Here is an 18,275-nt window from a genome sequence, read left to right on the forward strand (position 1 = left end):
ATATACGACATGCAATTACTTTTTAATTGTTGAATTTGAACTTTTTTCTTTGGTATATGGAAAACTGCCATTTCTTACAAGAAGCGATAGAATGATATTTTTATTGAACTTCATAAACAATTATAAAAGTTATCAATTAGGTACATAAGTTCTAGTGACTAAGAAATTGATTTAGAGTAAATTTGCGCAATAAAATAAACTACAGCAAATCTCTATACGGCTACCAAGCACTGCCCTACCCTACCTTACACTACACTACCCTAGCCATCTATATGTGTGGGATAAGTAGAGAAGATGTTCTAGGTTAGTATGTTGTGGGTTTAAGGGGGTGGGTAAACTGAGATTGATTTGTTTGTTCTTTAGCTTAATTAGGTTAATTAAGCCCCTTAGGTTTGTTCGTCAACAGATGGATTCTTCATTAAAATAGTAAAGAGTGCAATTAAGTATATGTCAATTAACCTTCCAATTATAGCTCTCTTACCCTTCCCCTCCCTATGTGCATCCTATTTTGGAGTAGAATTATCTCCCCTCCTATTTCCAATATTTTCCCTCCCCTCCTATTTCCAACATTTTCCCTCCCCTCCTCTCAAACTTTGCTTTTTGTCTTATTGTCTATATAAAAAAATCAATATAAGATGTTAACGTGGCTTAACCGTAACCATTCAAGTAGGAGGAGTGGGAAAGGGAAAGAGATTAGGAGGGGAGAGAATCCTCCTCCCCCTATTTTTGCACCACAAGCAGAAGAAAATATGATGTACGGACAATTACAGTCTTACACAGTTTCTACAGATAAACAACATCATTATGTGTAAAAGTCATCGTACCTTTACATCACTCAGCTTACTATACATATGAGTAAACAAACATTACGTACAAAACCTTCGTAAGTAATATACATAGTATAGAAACTACATCGATCATTACAAACATATGGAGCTATGGGTACGTAGTTAGTTGAATGTAATACGTGCCAAGTACGTACATATACATTGAAAGTTGAATGCAGTTTTGGAGTATTTCTAGTGCATGTAGGTGTAGCTAGTGTGAAGAGAGGCGGCCCTGCGGACAACCTTTACCATCATAGCAAACACATTTGAAAAGTACGCAAGCTCCAGTAGTCGCACCTTCTTTTGTGCATGCGTTGTTGCAGTTTGGACTCCATAAGCATGAACCCTGCCATGTGCTACTATACGACCAATCACGGCATCCTAAAAACCCGCTATCTGCATTGTGCAAGAAACATATATAGTCATGTTTGAAGATTGAAATAAAAGAAAAAGGAAAAAAAGGAGAAAAAGTGTCAATGCAGTTTACTAGAGATTTTTCTGTGTACTTGAAACATTATCACGTGATATTACTATTTTACTCAAATTATAACACTTGTATTTGTTTTCTTGTTAATGCACTATGGAAGTAAGACATATATTTCAACTATGGCCTCGTTTGGCACATCTTATAAGACATCGGATATTACTACATAATACGAAACAGGTGTTTGGTGAGTCTCGTACTAAATAAGCATCGGATTATTAGTCTGGCCCCGCCTATTTAATAGCCCATACACCTGCTTATTTATCCCAAGCAAAACCTTGGCATTATTTAGTTGGGTTCACCATTCACGCCTAAAACGAAAGCATGATAACTCTTCTCCAACCCATTCACCATCTGCTCTGTAGATCGCGAACTCATTTCTCTCCCTCTTTCTCCATCCCCACCTCCGATCAACATCAAGAAGATTTCGAATGGAATCCAGAGGTGGCAGATCAAACTCAAGTCCCGTCGATCCTATTCTGGAGACATTTTCTAAGTTTTTAGCTTAATTGTTCCCTGATTTTGTTGATGTGTGGTGGGTAAGCTCAAAACTGGGTGAGATTTCATTTGGGTCTTTGATTTCAAAGGATTAGAAACTCAAAATTGGGGTTTTTATTTCATACGGGGTTTTGGCTGCACTGATACCCTCTAAAGCATGGAATTTATGCTTCAGTGTCGTCATTTTGCTGGGTTTCTTGTTGCTGCCTTTGTGGTGGGGTTTGGTTTAGGGGAGCAGATGAAGAAGAAGAAGGGAGAGAGAGGGAGGGATTTGGGGGGGGGGGTGCCGTGGAGAGATCTGGGGAACAAAAGAAATGATTTAATTTTTTTTTTTAATTTTATTTTAAGTTTGATTCTCATATCCGGTATAATACTAAACACAGTATAAATAATACGGTCATTCGTTCGATATTGCACCAAACACCCGACTAATTTAGCCAGTACTATCTGGTGGTTATTTGTCCTATCCGACAGAAATAGTCAATACAGTCCGAGCTGCCAAACGAGGCCTATGTCTTCGTTCTTTCTTACCTGCAACTGCAAAGACGACGAACATAACAAAAAGCACAGATGGGCAGATTGACTTTGAAGTTTTACCCATCTTCTTCCTCAGTTTTTCAATAATTAGTAATTAAAATTACAATGGTTCAACTTGTTCGAGTTTTAGGGTACTGTATATATGTTTTTCTTGCGAGGGGGAATAAGTTAGGGCTTCTGTTATAAAGTTGGGTTTCAACTGAGGTCCACTCATTTCACCGTGTGGCCAGGTAAGCAAAGCTTTACCACATTTAGCCTATAAACATGTACAGTTGGATAGAAACGACAACTACACCAGAAACATTGCTAAAATGCACATCTCCTCTAATCATGCTTATGTTAACCTAATCTCTGTAGATCTCATGGTTTGTTAATTCAAAGTTTTGTGGGTTTAAAGTCAGGGTTGGAAACGCCGGACTTTCAGGCAGGCATGTAAGTTCGTTGGGTTATGTATATACCTGAGGTATAGCTATATTTCGGTTGTCTTCTTAAACTTTGATGCCTAAAATATTAAACAGGTCCTTTAAATAAAATTCCAAAAACGACACCCGACAAATGAAACTGTAAAAAGAAGATTTCATAAAAAAAATAAAAAAAAAAAATAAAAAAAAAAAAGTAACCTTGCCAGCAATGGAACTGTCTTTTGCGAAAGGATCCAGATACCATCTTCGAACTCTCTTTTGTGAATGGACCCAGATCGAGAAGGAGTGAGAAGGCTGCATCATGACTCATGAGTGAAGTCGAGATGTGTTATGGAATCATGGATCAATGTGTGTGTTGGGGGACCATTTGGACCGCACCAGACCGAGACATCATCTGTGCTTTTCGTTTTTTTGTTCGGTTTCTCCAAGGTACCATATCTTCTTAACCTAACCAAAGTTGTTTGTGTTAATTTTTCTTTTTAACAAGAAAAAAAAAAAGAGAAATTAGAGTAGTATATATATTACTCTGTGGGACTTTAACACTAACTACAAAATCACATAGTCATAAATAAGTGAATTTTTGAAATTACATCAACATGCCGCATGATCTTACAAGTAATAAGATCATGTGATCTTTTTGTAGTATGAAATTTTTGTAGAAACTAGAATAATATTAATAGGAGAGAGGAAAATCGAACTACGATCTTGTGTGCATGATTAATTGCATTTAACTTCTTCAGCTACAAATCTTTTACTTATTTAAATGGGGATGAAAGCACCAAAAAAAAAAAAAAAAATGATGTGGAAATTTAGAAACGAACTTTTGATGAAACTGCTTGCGGGTGGTTTTTCGTTTTATTTCCATGAGATGGAGAGTGCAAGTGCAGTTATTTTATTTGACTCTTTCAAATGATCTAGCTTATAGCAAGAAAACCTAGGATCAAATCTCACGTTCATGGAAACGGTGGGGTTTACTGCATGACTGAAGCATCCTCCCTTCATCAATCCAAGATCTTACAATCGATGAAGGGAAAAACAAACGAATCACGAGAAAGTGGAAGAGACGAAAGAACCAGTATATAGCTGAAGGCAGCGGTTGAGGAAGTGTGTTTGAAAAGTAAAAATACGTATGTGGATAGCACCACGCTAAAGAAACGGTAGCTAAACATAAGAAAATACCTATTAATTTTGTTGGAAAATAAAAAGAAAAGTATAGCCACTTAGTACTATAGTCTACTAGTCTAGTGATATTCCTCTTCACTTGTAAGTGAGAGATTTTATGTTTGAATCTCGTGGATGACAAATTCGATACCAAATTAGGTTGCTCACTGTGCGACTTAGCCGAAATCCCCCTCCCTTGTAAAATATATCTTGTACTAAAAAAACAAGGAAAGTATTTTGGGGATATGATTTATTTAGTGATTTTATATGATTTAATTAGGGTTTTGATATGATTTGATTTGATCAGGGTTTCCTTGTCTTGTAGACAAAGGATTGTATATTGATTTATTTCCTAGTATTGCTCTTTTGTAATCTTGTAAATACCTCCTTATGGAAAAGAATAAAGTAATTGAAGTTGTATTTGAGAATTGTGAGATTGTAGAGAATTCTAACTTTATCCTAAACCCTTTATTTTCAACTAATTTGTAATGTGTGTTCTAGTGTTGTAGTATTCTAGTTAAATGTTGAGGAGTGTTACGAAAACATATTTCTTATATAGTTCAATGAAATATATGTTATATATAAACATTTTTTTTTGTTAAACGGTAGATTTATTAGATTAGATATTAGATTAGGAAACCGACCGGGTTCAAACTCATGTTGTGGTGTAAGGACAACACTCATCTTCACCATTGTAATAGAGGGTCACTTTCTGTTATATATACTTGAATGTTGTCACTTGAACTAATAACTTTTGTTTTTTTAGTTTTAATTCTTGAGATATATATAACTTGATCAACCTCCCTAATAATGTTTTTCTTTGGAGACATGGTTTCGTGTATTTGATGAAATGTTTCAGATAAAAATTCCTAAATTCCGTTAGTGTAGTGCTACATTTATGCAAATATATTTTTTAGGGTTAATTTTAGTTTACTATCCTAAAATTTCTTAATTTTTCAACGTTTGGTATATATAGGGGTGGTTAGGTATGGGATACCATACCAAAACTAGTATCCCGAATCCCAAACCGAAATTTTTCGGAACGGGAATTTGAAGACCAATCCCAAACCAAATTTTCGGGAATCCCAAAATATTTTCGGGATTTTGGGACAAATCGGGAATCCCAAATTGAAATATGAAATTATGAATTGTTCTTCAAATATATAATTCAAGTTCACATTCATAAACTAGGAATTTCATTTCATTCACACTACCATTTAATTGAACACTGGCATGCCTGACTGTTTTTATTATAGTCAAAATTCAAATTAATTAAACCCTTTTTGCAATCTATTGAGAGACAAAAGAGTCAAGTCTTCTGAAATCATCAGCTATGGCAGCAACAATAATAAAATCCACATGAATATCAAACAGAACATGAAAAATGTGCAAGGTGTAGGGCATTCCAAGTTGCAGAGCATGAATTAGAAACTACTAGCATCAATTATAAAAGAAACCCGGGGGTTGTCGGACTCCACTTTGTTGGGCATATTGTGGTGCATCTCTCCATCTGAAATTGGGGTGGTCACGCCATCCCTGATTGTATGTGTTGGAGAAAGGATCACCCCTTGGTTGGTTTTGATTCCCATAACCCACGGCATTGGCAGATTCCCACCCTCCATTCTCAATCAATTGAGGGTATTGATCAGATTGGTGTCCTTGAATGGAGCATACACCACAAATTGTAGCTCATTGCGCTTTGGGGCCTTCAACAAACTGCGACAACATAGACGTAAGGTTAGCCATTTGGGATTGTAACTCAGAAATAGAATTTACCTCATTTACATGATGTGGTCGTGGGGTGTTTCTCTGCCCAACACCTTCATATTGTTGTGCATTGAGTGCTCGATTAGCAATGAGAGTTTTGGCATCCCTGGGTGTCTTGTCTACTAGAGCTCCTCCCGCAGATGCATCCAACATTTGCCGTTCAAGTGGTAAAAGAAATATTGAAGAAGTAGCTCCTCCTTCATCTGGTGTTGTGGACATGAAGCAACAAGAGTTTTAAAACGTTCATAATAAGTTGGAAAATATTCACCTTGGCTTTGCTGAATTCCACTAATCTTCTTGCGAAGAAGAATGACTCGTGATGTCGGAAAGAACTTCTTTAAGAAGGCTCGCTTCATACTCTCCCATGATGTGACAGTTCCGGGAGCCAACTCTTACAACCAATCCTTGGCCTTTTCCAACAAAGAAAAAGGAAAAGCCTTCATCTTCAATATGTTGCTGTCCACGTTCACCGGTGTCATACTTGAGCATACGACTTCGAACTCCTTTAAATGCTTATTGGGGTCCTCCATTGCTAACCCATGGAACTTGGGTATATGATGTAGCAAACTGGACTTCAACTCAAATTCATCAGTCTTCTCAGGGGCTGCCCTAGGGTATTGGATGCAAATAGGGGCTGCATTGGCCAAACCCGAGGCAGAAAGCTCTTTGATGGTTCGATTGTCCACTGCCATGGTTGGTACTTCCTCTTCAACCTCAATTTCAACTTCTTGCTCCTTTAATTCAGGTTCGGGACTAGGAGGATTAGACTCTTGCAATTTCTTGTGTGTAGGTACTAATTTATGACCCGTAGCTCACAACCTGTTTGTGAGAATATCTCCGACTTTGACGGCGATTTCGAGAGGATTTTGAGAAGGAACAAGAAATTGCAAGAGTCTAATCCTCCTAGTCCTGACAAGATATGCCCTCAATTTTCACTCAGAATTTGCTCAATTCCTGACAAGATATGCCCTCAATTTTCACTCAGAATTTCTAACTACACACCCTAATCTAGTTATATGTGAGAAGATTGATGTAAACATGAAAAGAACACTCACATATATATATCACAAAGAAAGCAATTTCTGGAGTTAATAAACATGTTTAGATATGATCTCATGAATGGAATGCTACTACTTAGATGCGAGAACCATTGACACCATATGCTCATACCAACTTCAAACTCCACAAATTGAAATGCACAATACTCAAGATAGAAGTCAAGGGTTGTAATGGGCTTAGGGTATTGGTTAACAATGGAAAGATAAAGGGAAGCAAATGTTCTTAAAGCAATAGCAAGCAAAGTAATGAAATCGAAACTTAGAACTCACTTTAAAACACAGAAATCAACTTTTAACACAAAGGGAAGAACTAAGCAACACTCAGGGCCATATTCAACATTTTTGGACCCTTTCCTCTACTACCACAAACATGTGAACTTATTTTCATTTATTTCATACTCTTTTTTCTTTCTTTTCACAACCTTTTTTTTTTATTTATTTTTTTTTTATTTTCTTCTTCCTTTTCTCTTTTCCACCCGTGCCTATGGCACACTAACTCACATGAAACCTACTTCCCCCACACTTGGGTTCTGCCAAACATTAATCAAAGGGAGTTCAATTCAAATCATGTTTTGCTATGCTTCAAGCATAAGGGTATGGAAAGTCCTAAATTAGGCTAGGTGAGGATAGTGTGGGTTAACAAAGAATGTAAGCTTAACAAGGCTCAATGGGGTTAACTTAAACATATAATGAAGTAGGATACATGGCAATTTGGCTTTGGTGGTGGTCACTACACAACTTATTCTTGAATATGTGTTATGCAAATCAATAACATGCTTTGAATGAAATGGGCATGAGTTCTAGCATTTGGAACTATATGATGAAACGCCTTCTAAGTAGTAACCAAGCAAAGAATAATGAGATCATGCAACGACTTTAGAAAACAATAATGCACAGATTTTAACTCTCCAAATAACGTTTAGGCTCAAGTCTCACACGGTTGTAGCGTTTGTTTGAGTTCCTTCCTTCAAGCATGTTACAAAAACTAATTTTTCTTTTATGATTGCATGTGAAGTCATACATTATAACCATAACCAAGCATATACCAAGAGTAAATCAAACTTTTCTCCATGTTTATAACTCTTTTTAACAGTCATGCAATTAAAAACTCTTTTCATCATTGTGTTGGAAGGTGACCTACGACACAAACACACAAAAACAACTCAAAACACTCTTTTTAGGCTTTTCAATACTCTTTTGCAATTATTATTATTATTATTATTATTTTTTTTTTTTTTTGTAAATTTTCGGATTTTCTGATCAAAAGACATTAAAACACTCTAAAACACTCTAAAAACACTTAAAAACAGCAAGGAACAACATTGGAAGTTATGGGTGATAAAATCCCACGAATTTGCATCAAATATACTTAGTTACCCCCCACACTTAAATCAAACATTGTCCTCAATGTTTTAAGCATAGATTCACACAAAACATAAGTAAACACATAAACAGCAACTAAACATACTAAACATGGCAGAATGTAACTAACAAAGAGAAGAGTTTAGGGACGCAAATCTGGTTATGGAGTGTAAATTCCATCTTCTCCTTGGTGATTGCATTGAGGCTTGATCTTGGTGATTCCACAGGCTTAATCTTGAACTGGGCTAGAGGATTCTTTTGTTCAATCTTTCCAATTCGTATTGAAGAGGGTTAGAGGATAACTCAGCATATGCAGTTGTTGCGCTTGTCTCCACATGCTTCAATGTATCATTTTCACTTGCCTTAGCTGTTCTCCAAGCAGATGTGGTCCCTTCTCTGGAAGTGTATCAACCGTTGAAGATGACTACTCGAGAGCAACGCTAGGTAAGCAACCAGGGAATAGATTCCAGGTAGTCGGTTCCAGATCGGAAGACTGACTCCAAGTGCCCGCTGATTGCTCTCTTTCACTTTGTTATGCGAGTAAGAACAAGGACAAAGGAAAAGACAGGGAAAGAGCATGATATGAGATACCTTTGCTTTCGCCCTTGATGATATGAGATACTTTTGCTTTTGAAGAAACAGCGAATGAATCAACACATATATTTGTTATGCTTGTCTCCACATGCTTCGATCTACCGTTTTCTCCTGCCTCATCTGTACTCCAGGCATCTGGTATCTTCTTTGGGGGAGGAAGAAAACTGAGCATGTTGAGAGGCTTTGCTGGGAGTGCGCCCTCATGATTTTCAGAGGCGGTATCAGATGAAGAGAGAGTTATTGAGAAGACCCTATTGAGAACCTCAAGCGTTACTTAAAGGCAATGAAACCATTAAGCGTTACTAAACCATATATGAAGCCACATAGCTTCCCACAAACAAAATCGTGAAAACTTGAAGAGGCTTCTACGTAAGGCAGACAAAAGAGGCTTCATTGGCATGATAGGAAGTCTTGATTGTATGCATTGGGAATGGAAGAATTGTCCTACCTCAAGCGTTACTTAAAGGCAATGAAGCCATATATAAGCGTTCCTAAACCATATAGGAAGCCACATACCTTCCCACAAACAAAATCGTGAAAACTTGAAGAGGCTTCTACATAAGGCAGACAAAAGAGACTTCCTTAGCATGATAGGAAGTCTTGTATGCATTGGGAATGGAAGAATTGTCCTACTACTTGAGCCGGCCAATTCAAGGGCCGCCACAACAAGCCAACCATCGTGCTCGAGGCTGTGGCGTCTTACGACGCATGCATTCTTCAACACTCTTGGATCAAACAACGATATCAACGTTCTTTGGTCTTCTCCTCTGCTCGATGATGTTGTACAATGGATGGTATAAGGTTACAGGTATGAGCTAGGTTACTACTTAACTGATGGTATTTATCCTACCTTTGTGAAAAGTTATTCTCATCCTGATAGATAGTGTGAAGAAGAAATTATTTTCTCATAAATAAGAGTCTTACAGGAAGGATGTGGGCTATTGTTAGAGGGGCTACACGATTGTGGAAGACCTCTATTCAATCATGATGACGTGCATAATTTTGCACAATATGATTGTGGAAGATACTTGTAGAATTTGAAGAATATTCTGACGAAGATGTGAATGACCAACCAACATATGCGAGAGATATGGCAAGAAATGTTGAATATCTCGCTACAACCACATATGAGACCTGACAGGATAGAGTCACACTGAGTGAATATATGATATGTTTAAATAGAATTCAAGCTCTTAAAGGTCATGACACACTCCGCAAGGATTTGGTTGAGCGTATATGGCGTTGTGAATGAAAACATTGATGATGGATAATGTGTTCTTGTATTAAATTTAAGTGTGCTATGTTATTTTCTGTAATAATTTTAAGTGTACTATGTTGATATTTTCTAGTAATAAATTGAAGTGTCTTCTTGTGACAAGTCGTTTGTATTAAGTTTATGACTTCTTAATTATCATGTGCATTAATTTTATGGCTTATTAATTATTTCTTTTATTATTCTAGATGCCTTCAATAATTTTTGTACATATATTGTTGCAGACTTTAATGTACAATAAATGCCTTCAATCATTCAAACGGCCTTCAATAATTTTTTGACAACGTACTAGACAAAAGACTTGTCACAAGAAGACACTTCAATTTATTACTAGAAAATACCAACATAGTACACTAAAAATTATTCCAGAAAATAACAACATCGCACACTTAAATTTAATACAAGAACACATTATCCATCATTAACGTTATCCTTCTCGGTGCCATATATGCTCAACCAAATCCTTGCAGAGTGTGTCATGACCTTGAAGAGCTTGAAGTTTATTTAAACATCTCATATCTCACTCAAGTGTGACCCAATCATGTCAGGTCTCGCATGTGGTTGCAGCGAAATATTCAACATCTTTTGTCATAGCTCTCGCATATGTTGGTTGGTCATCTCTTTGTCAGAATCTTCTTCAATTTCTACATACTCATCTTCTACAATCATGTTGTACAAAATGATGCACGTCATCATGATTGAATGGAGGTCTTCCACATTCCACAATCATGCAACTACTCTAATAATGGCCCATCGAGCTTGTAAGATCCTTAACGCTCTCTCCACATCTTTCCTGTAAGACTTTTGTTTATGCGAAAATAATTTCTCCTTCGCATTATCGGGATGGAAATAACTTTTCACAAAGGTAGACCGACTAGGATAAATATCATCAGTTAAGTAGTAACCTAGCTCATGCCTATTACCTTGTACCTTCATTCTGGTACCTATCCATTAGCAACATCATCGAATAGAGGAGAAGACCAAAGAACGTTATATTCGTTGTTTGATCTAGGAGCGCCATAGAATGCATGTCAAATCCATGTGTCGTAAGACGCCACAACCTCGAGCATGATGATTGGCTTGTTGTGACGGCCCTTGAATTGGCCAACCCAAGCAGTAGGACAATTCTTCCACTCCAATACATACAATCGAGACTTCCTATCATGCCAGGAATGCTTCTTTTGTCTGCCTTACATATAAACCTTTTCAAGTCTTCACGATTTGGCTTGCGGAGGTATATGGCTCCATATATGGTTTCAATTACCTTACAGAAGCGTTTGAGGTTCTCATAAGAAGGATATCTTGGACGTTCAACGAAATAATCTTTCATTATCCGATCATGACACTCTTTTCTATCACGCTGCACAAACCCTAGTGACAGAACCACGATAGCTAGATTCGACATAGTGCTCATATTGCATAAGTGAGTTTGCAAATTCGGCTTCATTGTTGTTCATTTCTGCATCCAGTGTTCTCTAGACGGTGGTGCTGCACCACGATTATCCCAAAATCGTTTACTAAATCGACAAAGCTATTAGGTGGCATAAGTTGGATGCTTAGGTGGGCTAAACGGTCGCTGGGTGGGCTAGCCGGAAGCTGGAAGATCTGGGTGGCCTGGGAAAATACGATAGCCTACCCAGAAGTAGGCGGACACTGGGAAATATAGGCAATGTGTGTCTCGTCGTCTCCTCTAGGTGTGATGATGGTCTACGAGAGAGAGAGAGAGAATCTGCAATTGCAGATATGGTGATAAGAGTACGGCGGTAATGGTTTTGGTTTTTTTTTTTATTCTAATAGGATAATAAATGGATTGGATGACTTTGGGTTTTTTGTTAGGGTCCATTAAGCTCATCTATAAATGGATAACATTTCTACTCAAATGTAAACCAAGGACTACATGGCCCAACTTGCATTTTATTTATAGCCTTACAAAGTGATACAAAACTAACAAAAAGAGTCTAAATTTTTACATATTTTCATACATATATAATTTTCTTTTGAAGAAATAACATATTATATAATAAATTTACTTAAATCCGCCTAGGTTGCCTAGGCTCCCGTTTAGCTACCTAAGCGCTAGGCCTCAGTCCGCTGCCTGACTAACGCCTAGCATTTTTTAGAACCTTGTCTGCATCCTCAGTTGCAAGGCTTGCTTGGTGTTGTGTCATGTGCATTGTCAAGCTACGCCTTCTTCTATCACTCATTGATGAGATATTGATGATTTTGAGGAAACAAAAACACTTTGAAAGTTGGATGATTGGTGAATAAGTTGTGTGATGGTTAGATATTCAACCTATGTTTATATAGAGGATGATTGAAGGTTTGCGTTTCATGTGTGTAGGTTTGTGTTTCATGTGTTTTATATGTATTTGGTTGTGTGTGTCAAGTGTTTCACATGTTTGGTGTGTTATACATCTCTATCATGTGTTTTGTATATGCTTCATATATGTGCTCTGTGTGTTTCATGTATTTTGTGTTTATATCTATCATGTGTTTCATATTTTTCCATAGTGTTTCATGTATCGATTTAGTGATTTTTCAATATTTATCGGAATTTAAATATTTCTACATAATTTTTTCGTTTAAAAGTTCTTTTTTTTTATTTTTAAAATAGTCTAAATTCATTCTTTAATAATCTCTAAAATTTTAAGCCAGAAGAATTGGAGCAGAAAAGCTGTTTCTGAGTTAAAACCTAAATTTTCTAAGCTAAAAATTTTTGGTTTTACTCTAAGGGTTGGAGATGGTTTAAGACCATTCCTACGTTTGCTTATCTAACCGATAAAGCCTAGGCAGGTTTGCGTTTCATGTGTGTAGGTTTATGTTTCATGTGTTTTATATGTATTTGGTTGTGTGTGTCAAGTGTTTCACATGTTTGGTGTGTTATACATCTCTATCATGTGTTTTGTATATGCTTCATATATGTGTTCTGTGTGTTTCATGTATTTTGTGTTTCATATTTTTCCATAGTGTTTCATGTATCGATTTAGTGATTTTTCAATATTTATCGGAATTTAAATATTTCTACATAACTTTTTCGTTTAAAAGTTCTTTTTTTTTTTTTAAATAGCCTAAATTCATTCTTTAATAATCTCTAAAATTTTAAGCCAGAAGAATTGGAGCAGAAAAGCTGTTTCTGAGTTAAAACCTAAATTTTCTAAGCTAAAAATTTTTGGTTTTACTCTAAGGGTTGGAGATGGTTTAAGACCATTCCTACGTTTGCTTATCTAACCGATAAAGCCTAGGCATGTTTGTAAGCACCTTCAAAGCAAGCAGCAGTTATCTAGGGGTTATAGAAATCGTACCAGGGGATATCTGATGAAGCTTTTGCATTTAGTGATTTTTCCATAGTGTTTCATGTATCGATTTAGTGATTTTTCAATATTTATCGGAATTTAAATATTTCTATATAATTTTTTCGTTTAAAAGTTCTTTTTTTTTTTTTAAATAGCCTAAATTCATTCTTTAATAATCTCTAAAATTTTAAGCCAGAAGAATTGGAGCATAAAAGCTGTTTCTGAGTTAAAACCTAAATTTTCTGAGCTAAATTTTTTTTATTTTACTCTAAGGGTTGGAGATGGTTTAAGACCATTCCTACGTTTGCTTATCTAACCGATAAAGCCTAGGCATGTTTGTAAGCACCTTCAAAGCAAGCAGCAGTTATCTAGGGGTTATAGAAATCGTACCAGGGGATATCTGATGAAGCTTTTGCATTTAGTGATTTTTCCATAGTGTTTCATGTATCGATTTAGTGATTTTTCAATATTTATCGGAATTTAAATATTTCTACATAATTTTTTCGTTTAAAAGTTCATTTTTTTCAAAATAGTCTAAATTCATTCTTTAATAATCTCTAAAATTTTAAGCCAGAAGAATTGGAGCAGAAAAGCTGTTTCTGAGTTAAAACCTAAATTTTCTAAGCTAAAAATTTTTGGTTTTACTCTAAGGGTTGGAGATGGTTTAAGACCATTCTTACGTTTGCTTATCTAACCGATAAAGCCTAGGCATGTTTGTAAGCACCTTCAAAGCAAGCAGCAGTTATCTAGGGGTTATAGAAATCGTACCAGGGGATATCTGATGAAGCTTTTGCATTTAGTGATTTTTCCATAGTGTTTCATGTATCGATTTAGTGATTTTTCAATATTTATCGGAATTTATATATTTCTACATAATTTTTTCGTTTAAAAGTTCTTTTTTTATTTTAAAATAGCCTAAATTCATTCTTTAATAATCTCTAAAATTTTAAGCCAGAAGAATTGGAGCAGAAAAGCTGTTTCTGAGTTAAAACCTAAATTTTCTAAGCTAAAAATTTTTGGTTTTACTCTAAGGGTTGGAGATGGTTTAAGACCATTCCTACGTTTGCTTATCTAACCGATAAAGCCTAGGCATGTTTGTAAGCACCTTCAAAGCAAGCAGCAGTTATCTAGGGGTTATAGAAATCGTACCAGGGGATATCTGATGAAGCTTTTGCATTTAGTGATTTTTCCATAGTGTTTCATGTATCGATTTAGTGATTTTTCAATATTTATCGGAATTTAAATATTTCTACATAATTTTTTCGTTTAAAAGTTCTTTTTTTTTTTTTTTAAATAGCCTAAATTCATTCTTTAATAATCTCTAAAATTTTAAGCCAGAAGAATTGGAGCATAAAAGCTGTTTCTGAGTTAAAACCTAAATTTTCAGAGCTAAATTTTTTTTATTTTACTCTAAGGGTTGGAGATGGTTTAAGACCATTCCTACGTTTGCTTATCTAACCGATAAAGCCTAGGCATGTTTGTAAGCACCTTCAAAGCAAGCAGCAGTTATCTAGGGGTTATAGAAATCGTACCAGGGGATATCTGATGAAGCTTTTGCATTTAGTGATTTTTCCATAGTGTTTCATGTATCGATTTAGTGATTTTTCAATATTTATCGGAATTTAAATATTTCTACATAATTTTTTCGTTTAAAAGTTCATTTTTTTCAAAATAGTCTAAATTCATTCTTTAATAATCTCTAAAATTTTAAGCCAGAAGAATTGGAGCAGAAAAGCTGTTTCTGAGTTAAAACCTAAATTTTCTAAGCTAAAAATTTTTGGTTTTACTCTAAGGGTTGGAGATGGTTTAAGACCATTCTTACGTTTGCTTATCTAACCGATAAAGCCTAGGCATGTTTGTAAGCACCTTCAAAGCAAGCAGCAGTTATCTAGGGGTTATAGAAATCGTACCAGGGGATATCTGATGAAGCTTTTGCATTTAGTGATTTTTCCATAGTGTTTCATGTATCGATTTAGTGATTTTTCAATATTTATCGGAATTTATATATTTCTACATAATTTTTTCGTTTAAAAGTTCTTTTTTTATTTTAAAATAGCCTAAATTCATTCTTTAATAATCTCTAAAATTTTAAGCCAGAAGAATTGGAGCAGAAAAGCTGTTTCTGAGTTAAAACCTAAATTTTCTAAGCTAAAAATTTTTGGTTTTACTCTAAGGGTTGGAGATGGTTTAAGACCATTCCTACGTTTGCTTATCTAACCGATAAAGCCTAGGCATGTTTGTAAGCACCTTCAAAGCAAGCAGCAGTTATCTAGGGGTTATAGAAATCGTACCAGGGGATATCTGATGAAGCTTTTGCATTTAGTGATTTTTCCATAGTGTTTCATGTATCGATTTAGTGATTTTTCAATATTTATCGGAATTTAAATATTTCTACATAATTTTTTCGTTTAAAAGTTCATTTTTTTCAAAATAGTCTAAATTCATTCTTTAATAATCTCTAAAATTTTAAGCCAGAAGAATTGGAGCAGAAAAGCTGTTTCTGAGTTAAAACCTAAATTTTCTAAGCTAAAAATTTTTGGTTTTACTCTAAGGGTTGGAGATGGTTTAAGACCATTGCTACGTTTGCTTATCTAACCGATAAAGCCTAGGCATGTTTGTAAGCACCTTCAAAGCAAGCATCAGTTATCTAGGGGTTATAGAAATCGTACCAGGGGATATCTGATGAAGCTTTTGCATTTAGTGATTTTTCCATAGTGTTTCATGTATCGATTTAGTGATTTTTCAATATTTATCGGAATTTATATATTTCTACATAATTTTTTCGTTTAAAAGTTCTTTTTTTTTTTTTAAAATAGCCTAAATTCATTCTTTAATAATCTCTAAAATTTTAAGCCAGAAGAATTGGAGCAGAAAAGCTGTTTCTGAGTTAAAACCTAAATTTTCTAAGCTAAAAATTTTTGGTTTTACTCTAAGGGTTGGAGATGGTTTAAGACCATTCCTACGTTTGCTTATCTAACCGATAAAGCCTAGGCATGTTTGTAAGCACCTTCAAAGCAAGCAGCAGTTATCTAGGGGTTATAGAAATCGTACCAGGGGATATCTGATGAAGCTTTTGCATTTAGTGATTTTTCCATAGTGTTTCGTGTATCGATTTAGTGATTTTTCAATATCTATCGGAATTTAAATATTTCTACATAATTTTTTCGTTTAAAAGTTCAATTTTTTTTTAAAATAGCCTAAATTTATTCTTTAATAATCTCTAAAATTTTAAGCCAGAAGAATTAGAGCAGAAAAACTGTTTCTGAGTTAAAACCTAAATTTTCTGAGCTAAAAATTTTTGGTTTTACTCTAAGGGTTGGAGATGGTTTAAGACCATTCCTACGTTTGCTTATCTAACCGATAAAGCCTAGGCATGTTTGTAAGCACCTTCAAAGCAAGCAGCATTTATCTAGGGGTTATAGAAATCGTACCAGGGGATATCTGATGAAGCTTTTGCATTTAGACCGCCATTCGCTCCACTCATCTCACTCCCACCCCATAAATTAATAGACATTCATTTCGAATCCTATATATTATCCAAATTCGGGAGCCCAAATGCAGAGGGTCCACATTGCAGATCCAGTATATATTCGTTGTGTCTAATTTTATGCAAGCATGGCACTGCAACACAGATTTACATCAGTTTGTCGGCAGCATCTTCAGTGAGTAACATGCATGATTAAGGACACAGAAACATGCACGGATCACATGTACACAGATTGGCCTTATGGCGCCCAAGCCTAGACTGCAGGACTGCCAGGACAGATTTACATCGAACGCTTGAAGATTTTTACATGCTCATATATGCTAAATCATGAAGAGACAGATCACATTCTTTTGACAGATGCATGATGAACAGAGATACAGGGTCCGAAGATATTCAGCTACAGTGAGGGTTGAAGTTTTATACCTTTATTTTGGATGATCTGTGTGTTTGGGGACCTTCTGATCCAAGCATACAAAAAGCCCATGAGTTTGCCCTCGGGATCCTACACAGAAGAACACATGAGAAATTTTCAGTTTTCTGGACCGAAATTTTGAATTTTCGAAGAGGAGAATTCTTAAGTTTTACCTTTTGTCTCTTCAGTTCTGGAAAAGCCAGCGGCCTTCTGTGCACTTTTGACCAGAGGATAGCCATTTCTGATCAAAGTTACCTGCCAAGAAAGCAACACATACACCAGAAAGGAAATGGGCTGCATACATATAAAAGACACGATCTTTGCCAAGAATTGCAGACCCAAAAGGTTGAGGGTGAGTTTTACCTTTACTTTTCCTGATCCATGGATTTTGGGACCTCCGCTTTCTTTTCCGGTATATCTGAGGATCTCCGTTCATCTTTTTGTTCATAGCTTCTGATCCAACCCTACACAGAGAATGGAATACACATGCATGAGTTACAAATCGTTTCCATTTGACCTTCGGTCATGAAATCCAGGAAAAAGGTGGAATTCTTTACCTCTGCAGACACGCCATGGGTGAATCGGAGTCGCAAATTCCTGGATTAGGGTTTTTAATCCAAGTTTGGGGGTTGTTGGAGATCGTGGTTGGTTTCCCCACTCCCATGGCTGTGATCGCCGTTCGCGGAAATGGAGGTGCGACCTCTGATCATTGCGGCTATGTGATTTTGGAACAGGCATGAAGGATGGAGGTGAGGTTCTGGCTCTGTGCGTTTGAGAATGGCAGAGTTTTGGTCTGAGGCAGAGACATGGAGGGGAGAGAGAGATGGAGGAGAGACGCTTCGGAAATGATAAATGAAGCAGAGAGGGTCCGTGAGCCGACCAAAAGCAGGCACTGGGCCTGCTTGTCATCGCACTCACACCCTCAGCAGTAGATGGTTTGTTCATAGCCGTTAGATACCCAACGGCTATAATTTTGGACCGTTGGATTTCCAACGGTCAAAAATTTAAAATTCAATCCTACCGTCGGATGACGTGTCAACTTATGGACCGTTAAATTTGAACTCAACGGTCCAGATTTTTCTAACCTTTTTTAGAAAAAA

The 18,275-nt window shown here is 36.1% G+C and overlaps 1 long non-coding RNA gene across 3 annotated transcripts; it reads right to left on the reverse strand.

Moving 5' to 3' along the window:
- Window positions 1-740: 740 nt before the first annotated feature.
- Window positions 741-18,028, reverse strand: LOC148695900 (uncharacterized). 3 transcript variants are annotated; one of them, XR_015964037.1, is made up of 7 exons: window positions 17,733-18,028; window positions 17,539-17,639; window positions 17,349-17,430; window positions 17,187-17,265; window positions 16,708-16,897; window positions 2,967-3,215; window positions 741-1,223 (listed from the first exon to the last, which is right to left on the reverse strand). It is a non-coding gene; the product is annotated as an uncharacterized LOC148695900 (long non-coding RNA). The 3 variants fall into 3 exon arrangements; XR_015964036.1 differs by having other exon boundaries at window positions 17,349-17,639; XR_015964038.1 differs by lacking the exons at window positions 741-1,223; window positions 2,967-3,215 and adding an exon at window positions 5,146-6,650 and having other exon boundaries at window positions 17,349-17,639.
- Between the last annotated feature and the right edge of the window lie 247 nt (window positions 18,029-18,275).

Source organism: Pyrus communis, chromosome 7, assembly GCF_041283825.1.
Source record: "Pyrus communis isolate YQ-2024b chromosome 7, ASM4128382v1, whole genome shotgun sequence".
Classification (NCBI taxonomy): domain Eukaryota; kingdom Viridiplantae; phylum Streptophyta; class Magnoliopsida; order Rosales; family Rosaceae; genus Pyrus; species Pyrus communis.